Genomic DNA, 7,676 nt, shown 5'->3' on the forward strand with positions numbered 1-7,676 from the left:
TGTAGGAGTGATCAAATTCACAAAATATTGAGTGCTTACCAACCCTTGGTGTTTGGTCTTAGAGTCTTGCATGAAGAGGTTGAGAGTGGAATGCAGCCAAGAATGATTTGCCGGAATTTATATATAGTGAGAAGAGAAGAGGCTATAGGCTTTCACATATATAGTGAACCCTGGCAAGTTGTCCTTGGCTACATTTGATTCTCTTCTTCTTATGTGAGTCTCCACAGACCTGTCAGTTATCTCGCTAGCAAAGTTACAACAATTGGACTAGATTGTGATCGAAATTAAATATCTTTGAAACCATGTTTGCTATTGTTCGCTTAAGATATATAATAGAGGATCATGCTGCAGGTTGATGAGGGTGATGGTGGTTTTTATTTTTCATCTCTTTTTCTTTTTTGATGTTTAACAGGCAAGTAGATTATATCAAGCTGATATGCTTATGCAGAGTTAACTGCCATGACATCTGTTTTGTTGGAAGAAGCTAGCTCAGATACCAGCATAAACTTAATATCATTCACTAGCAAAGATGCAACAGGTAATTTTAACGTGTTTTGGCTGATAACCCATACAATATGCCATGTTTCCTTACTTCTGCTGTGAGCTGTGAGCCCTCGCTGTATCAGGTGCCTCCCACACTTCTTCACATTTTTTTTGGTACTTGTTATAGGCAAGTACAGGCATTATCATATACCCCTTCGCATCTCATCTTCTTTCTCTTTCTTCGTGATCTAGAATTATTATAGAGTATTTCTTACAACTTTTCTTATGAAATAAAGATATTACTTTTACAAGGAAATTCAAATTCTAAATAATATTTTTTAATTACCAAAGAAATATATATTTAATAGGAATTGGAGACACTTTCGACCGAGATATGTCTCTTTCCAAGTCTTTTTTGAAGATTTGAATACGTGCAGATAAGGAATTATAGAGTCACTGAAGAATTAAAGAAATAGGAAGAGGAATTATTAGATTCTAAAAATCAGAAAACATGACAGGTGTCCATTGGCTTTGAAGCTGAGTCAATAGAGGTAGCTGGAAGAGGAATATATGCAAAGCTTCACCTAATGATTGATGCCAATGTTGAGAAGCATGTCTTAACCATGTGTTGAATATCTTAATTAATTTGAAAATCCATGAGATATAAGATGTGAAAGATCGAGCATTTAGGCGGATTCCATTGATCCATTATTAAACAACGATATATTGTTATTGGATTAATGATTGGGTTCTGTACATGGTGTCATTGATTGATCTGTTCCTTGAAAGAATTTTAATGGGATGTTTTATGCAACAACATCACTAGTTGAGGTGCAAGCAGGAGGTACATCACCATATATACTGACTAGAATGAATAAAACAGGACGTTATCTTAGACCTTGCAAGTGGGCTAAACCAAAGTCACTACTCATTCACAATTTTGTGATATCCAGAAATTTGAAACTGCACTGCCAGCTTAATTTCTACGAAAACAAGTGTGATCAAACCCAATATTGTTCCTCATTATCAAAATTCAATATAATCATGCAAGAAATTAAATTACTTGATGTGAGATGTGTGAGCATTCCCTTTTGATTCATGACAACAATTAGAACATATGAAGGAAATCTACTAAGAGCTTGTTTGACAATAATTCTGGAAACTTTACTAGTCTTTCTAACACTTGAAAATAACTCTTTTGATAAAAATTTCAAGAGTTAGAAAAGTTAGAAACGCTTTCTACAATCATTGCCAAATGGGTTGTAACCTTTAGCACTGTGGGTGCATGCTTAGGAATTAGCAGAGACCCAAGTCTATCATATAGTAATTATGATGCTGCCTTTTTTTTCCCCCAAACTTACATGCAATAACGAGAAGTTATGCATATGAATTAATCCAACCAGGCGGTATAAGAGGTTTAGCTTAATTTTGGGTGAGATGAGAATTTGTATGTATGATTGTAGTTAAGGGCAGGCCGGGGCTAGATGTCTTTGTTCTCTTTTGGTGGCATCGCAAGCACTTGCCACTTTTGGAAGGTTAGTCAGATGGGGAATATATGCCTCAACTTTATAAGCCTTTATATATGTCAACCATTGCTAGCTCTTCATAGCATATCGTTTGGTGTTTGGTCTAAGGGTCTTGCATGCAGAGGTGGAGAGTGGAGTGCAGCCAAGGATGACTTGCCGGAATTCACATATAGAGTGGAATGAGGCAAGAGGCCGGCCTCTTCCCATGGTGTCCCTGGCAGGTTGTCCTTGGCTACCTTTCGTTCTCTTCTTCTTATGTGAGGCTGTGTAGACCTGTATAATGAAGTTGCATGGTACCATTAATAATGAAGTTACTGAAGTTGAACTAGATTATTGAAAAGAGATGCATATTGACCAGTTCATATTGTTTTCAGATTTATGATCGTACGTACTGTTGATTAGGCATGGGATTATGATGCTAGTTTTCCTTTCTTTCTTTATTTCTTTCTTTATGAACTGCAGGCAGATAAAGCTTTTTATAAGGTTATATTCAGATGCTTAAACATGTTACAGTAGTGAAAAGTTCCTTTTTCAGCCATGATAAGTGTCATTGTCCAAGTCTTTTTTCAACGATACGAGTGGGTGAAAGAAAATACAGAGCAAAGAAAGGTGTAGAAAAGAGACTAAATATATATATATTAGTAGACTCTATGAGTGAGAAAAACTGCAGGTGTCTCTTGACTTTGAAGCTGAGGACGTCGAGGTCACTAGAAGAGGAATATATGCAAAGATCCAACTAATGATGGGTGCCAATATTGTTGACATTATGTATCAATCATGAATCTGAAATCCTTGAAAAGATATGTAAATGGAATGTCCAAACGATTTAAAAAGTTATCAGTAGAGAACCGTATTTGTTAGATTGGATCAAAGCAACTACTCCGCAGACTATTAATGATCTCTTTCTTTAAGGTATATATATTCTACTCTTGTAGTTATCTAACCTTAATTTGATTGTCTTTGATCCGACATGAGATATGCATATCTAATGCTTTCAAACTCTTTGAAGCATAAAACACTCGACTTTTATTCTATTCTAGAAGCTTGTTATGATATTTTATTTCATACACTTCAATTAAGAGAATTATTTGACAAATAAATCATACAATCAATTAACTGTTTCAGATCAAAATTCTAGACATTTTCTTTTCTTACTTTTTAACATACAATAGACCATCTAGAATAATTCTATTTTCTCTTTAACCACTCCATTTTGTTATGGAGAATATAAAAATGTTAAAGGTTGTTGAATCTCATGATTTTTTTAATATTCTTTTACTTTTTTTAATATGAATTTGTCTCCTTTATTAGATTTCATTGTCTTCATATTGCAAGTACTTTTTTATAACAACTATGTAAAATTTTTTAAAAATAGCAAATATTTTGAATTTTTCTTTTGAAAAATACGCTCAAGTTTTTGCACTTTAATCATCAATAAATAGTAAGAAAAATTATTGGGCGGCATAGTTCACATGAATGAGTTTTAGAGGTTTCTTTGCACTTGTAGTTGTTTTATTTGAAAAAAATTTCTAAATATATTTTTTAAAGGAAGCATCTCGTGCATAATTGATCCATGTAATCTACAATAGCTAGGCAACTCTTTCATCATTTTTTTTTTCTTATTTAACAATTGCAATCCCTGTCTAAATCTCAAGTGCCAAAATATCCAAGAAAAATCTTTAATATAGAATTTTAAGCATTTTATAATGAACACATTAACAAGCAAATTGACATGTTGATTTTTTATTGTCATAACCCTTTTCTAAGATTTGGAACTTAATATATTGTTGAATATTAGGTGCATAGAATTGACGTCTTCAATTTTTTTTTCAAACAAATTAATCAAGATTTTACCTTTATACTTCACTAGGATTTTAGATGTATCTTCAAAAACAACATAGCCACTTTTCGATTTCCTAGCTTCATAAATGTATTTTTAAATTCACACATATAATTAGTTACTTTGGTGTAAAGATACCATGTATTTTTCTTCTTATTTCTCCTCTGCATGCCAACAATAAAGTAGATCCTTCTTGATCTTTCTTTTCAACATAGTTGAACTTTATCTCCACATTCTCTATAATTACAAAACTTTTGATAATTATAATATTGAAGTTGGTATTTATTGTACTCCATCTTTTGTTTTGCCTTGTTTGTTCCTTCTTCCACATTCTTTTCATGAAATGAATTTTGCTTTATTTCTACATTGTTTGATGAATCGAAACTACACCTTTCTTAATTTCCTTGACCACAACCATAACCATGATTATTTTTTCCTTTTTCATTACTAAAATTTTCTTTGTTCTCCTGTACTATAGGCCTTTTTATTTTTCTTTTTCTTTTTTTGAAATTTTGTTCCAAATTTTCTTGGTTTTTCCTTTTTTAACTTTCATGGGCTTGTAATGATCATCTCATTAGTTGAGTAACGATCCTAGAATTGAAATCTTTTGGACTCTCTAATAGCACAACAATATAATCAACCTTTGAATCTAAAGAGTATCGATACTCTTGAAAAATAATTAGATATTATTTTTAATTCTTTCATACTGATCAAACTTTTAAATTTTCTTCTAATAGTTTGAAGATGGTTTCTTTTTTTACTTATGATCAACTTCTTTATGGATATTTTATAATCTCTTCGTGCTTCCTTGAGAGTAGTTGTACTTGAAATCTTTTCAAAAGTGTCTTTTTTCATTGCTTGATAAAGGAGGGTAAAATCTTGTCTTTGTTCATTATATCTTTCAAAAACTTTCTTCGACTATGGAATAAAGTTGTTTCATCTTGCGGCTCCTTGTAGGAGTTCTTTACATCTCTCATGCATCTTCTAAAATAAGTAAAACTTTTATCTTGACATTCCAATTTTCATAATTGTCTTTGTTGAGTTAATGGATTTGAAATTGATGCACTCCACTTGTCCTTTTTTTCTTATGACTTTATATCAATTTATTGGATCGTAATAGGACTAAACACGTACAAACAATTAAACAAGAGATATAACTAATAAAAGCAAATAAAATAGAAATTCATTGTGTCTTCCATCACTCTTGTTTAACTATTACATAACCCCTTATTATAAATACATATGTAACAAATAAAAACCCTTAATAACAAAAATATAGAACCTTTTTAGTATTCTATTACTTAAATATGAAAACCAAATCCATTACTCAAATAAAAATGACCTAATTAATTTTTAAAAACCAAATATTAAATCGTAATCTTTGGAGACTTTCTACACTTAAATGTACTTCCTAACATTGTGAGTCAAATGATCTCCTATCAAGAATGCATGCGTGTGGTGAGTCAAGTGTTTGAAGTATTTAGCTCAAAAGTTAATTACCTAATTGGTAAGCACATTTTGAATTTTGACTAATTTGATATTTGGCCAGCATATGGAATCATAAAAAGTGTTGGGGTTGGGTGAATATGTTTTGATTTATTGAAGAAGACATAAAAACATGGACAAAGAAGACATCAACCTAATGAAGGAGAGAGATCATGTATACTTCAACAAAGATGGAAGGACAATAGAGCAATTTGAAGAAGCTTTTATGTTTTCCTTTTCCGTTGTTTGAAACCATCTTTGGACATGTATGGTTAGGTTCTTGGAAATATGTGGTTATGTATGTATATGGAAAAAGGGTCAACACCCACTTAATCAGAGATTCTCCTTGATGAATCGTATTCCTCTCTCAAAAGCCACCCGAAATCTCAAGGATCAAGCCTTTACATGACATTTCAGAAAGGATTCTTTTCTCCAACCTTCTATTCTCTCTTTGGAATCCATATGCGCACCTAGTTTTACTGAGTTCTATGTTAATGATTATCCAGAGAAGAAGGTCTCTATAGGGCCATCTGTATTATATTGGTCTACAGGGCCCTCCGATTAGAAAGAAAGGCTTCATGATTCCTAGTTTAATTAGTGGGCACAGCCTTAATGTTTAATTTAGAAGTAAAGAGAATACATTAATGGTAACATAGGCAGAAGAGGTTAATTATCTGCCTCACTCCTTCACATCATTAAGGGAAAAACTTAATTGCTATGTGCCTAGAAAATCTAAACCACGTTGACACCTGATCATATGATAGGCATGGATATTGTTGAATGCCTTGGATATGAAGGGGGTCTAACTCCTACTGAACCACATCCTACGGAGACCATCCTCTCACACAAAAAGATTCTATTCCCATTTTCATAAATAATATATGGGCATTCAACCCACTGACTATCCTCTTTAATTCACTTCATGCAAGGGGCACAATATCCTTACATATTGTGTAGAACAAAAAGCTGCATGTTGTATAAGGGAAGGTTTTGGGTGACATGATCAGAATCTGCATGATTTTGAGGGGCTACATATCTTCATTCCCTCTTGGTGGCATCAAAAGCACTTGCCCTTTTGGATGGCTGGTCAGATGGAGAATATATGCCTCAACTTTATCTGCCTTTATATATGATAACAATTGCTCTGCATAGCTTGTAGGAGTGATCAAATTCACAAAATATTGAGTGCTTACCAACCCTTGGTGTTTGGTCTTAGAGTCTTGCATGAAGAGGTTGAGAGTGGAATGCAGCCAAGGATGACTTGCCGGAATTTATATATAGTGAGAAGAGAAGAGGCTATATGCTTTCACATATATAGTGAACCCTGGCAAGTTGTCCTTGGCTACATTTGATTCTCTTCTTCTTATGTGAGTCTCCATAGGCCTGTCAGTTATCTCGCTAGCAAAGTTACAATAATCGGACTAGATTGTGATCGAAATTAAATATCTTTGAAACCATGTTTGCTATTGTTCGCTTAAGATATATAATAGAGGATCATGCTGCAGGTTGATGAGGGTGATGGTGGTTTTTATTTTTCATCCCTTTTTCTTTTCTGATGGTTAACAGGCAAGTAGATTATATCAAGCTGATATACTTATGCGGAGTTAACTGCCATGAGATCTGTTTTGTTGGAAGAAGCTAGCTCAGACACCAGCATAAACTTCAATTCAGGATGTTAGTACCAGAATATAAAGATATATAATGTCATTCACTAGAAAAGATGCAACAGGTAATTTTAACGTGTTTTGGCTGATAACCCATACAATATGCCATGTTTCCTTACTTCTGCTGTGAGCTGTGAGCTGTGAGCCCTCGCTGTATCAGGTGCCTCCCACACTTCTTCACATTTTTTTTGGTACTTGGTATAGGCAAGTACAGGCATTATCATATACCCCTTCGCATCTCATCTTCTTTCTCTTTCTTTGTGATCTAGAATTATTATAGAGTATTTCTTACAACTTTTCTTATGAAATAAAGATATTACTTTTACAAGGAAATTCAAATTCTAAATAATATTTTTTAATTACCAAAGAAATATATATTTAATAGGAATTGGAGACACTTTCGACCGAGATATGTCTCTTTCCAAGTCTTTTTTGAAGATTTGAATACGTGCAGATAAGGAATTATGGAGTCACTGAAGAATTAAAGAAATAGGAAGAGGAATTATTAGATTCTAGAAGTCAGAAAACCTGACAGGTGTCCATTGGCTTTGAAGCTGAGTCAATAGAGGTAGTTGGAAGAGGAATATATGCAAAGCTTCACCTAATGATTGATGCCAATGTTGAGAAGCATGTCTTAACCATGTGTTGAATATCTTAATTAATTTGAAAATCCATGAG

At 33.2% G+C, this 7,676-nt stretch overlaps 3 non-coding genes across 3 annotated transcripts; all 3 read left to right on the forward strand.

Annotated features, from left to right (window-relative positions):
• Positions 1 to 83: 83 nt before the first annotated feature.
• MIR169D (microRNA MIR169d) lies at positions 84 to 203 on the forward strand. The gene has a single exon (NR_127770.1). It is a non-coding gene; the product is annotated as a microRNA MIR169d (primary transcript).
• Positions 204 to 2,136: 1,933 nt separating this feature from the next.
• On the forward strand, positions 2,137 to 2,258 carry MIR169K (microRNA MIR169k). The gene has a single exon (NR_127775.1). It is a non-coding gene; the product is annotated as a microRNA MIR169k (primary transcript).
• Positions 2,259 to 6,569: 4,311 nt separating this feature from the next.
• MIR169A (microRNA MIR169a) lies at positions 6,570 to 6,693 on the forward strand. Its single transcript, NR_127767.1, has one exon. It is a non-coding gene; the product is annotated as a microRNA MIR169a (primary transcript).
• Positions 6,694 to 7,676: the final 983 nt, after the last annotated feature.

The sequence above is a fragment of the Vitis vinifera genome, chromosome 11 (assembly GCF_030704535.1).
Source record: "Vitis vinifera cultivar Pinot Noir 40024 chromosome 11, ASM3070453v1".
Taxonomy (NCBI): Eukaryota; Viridiplantae; Streptophyta; class Magnoliopsida; order Vitales; family Vitaceae; genus Vitis; species Vitis vinifera.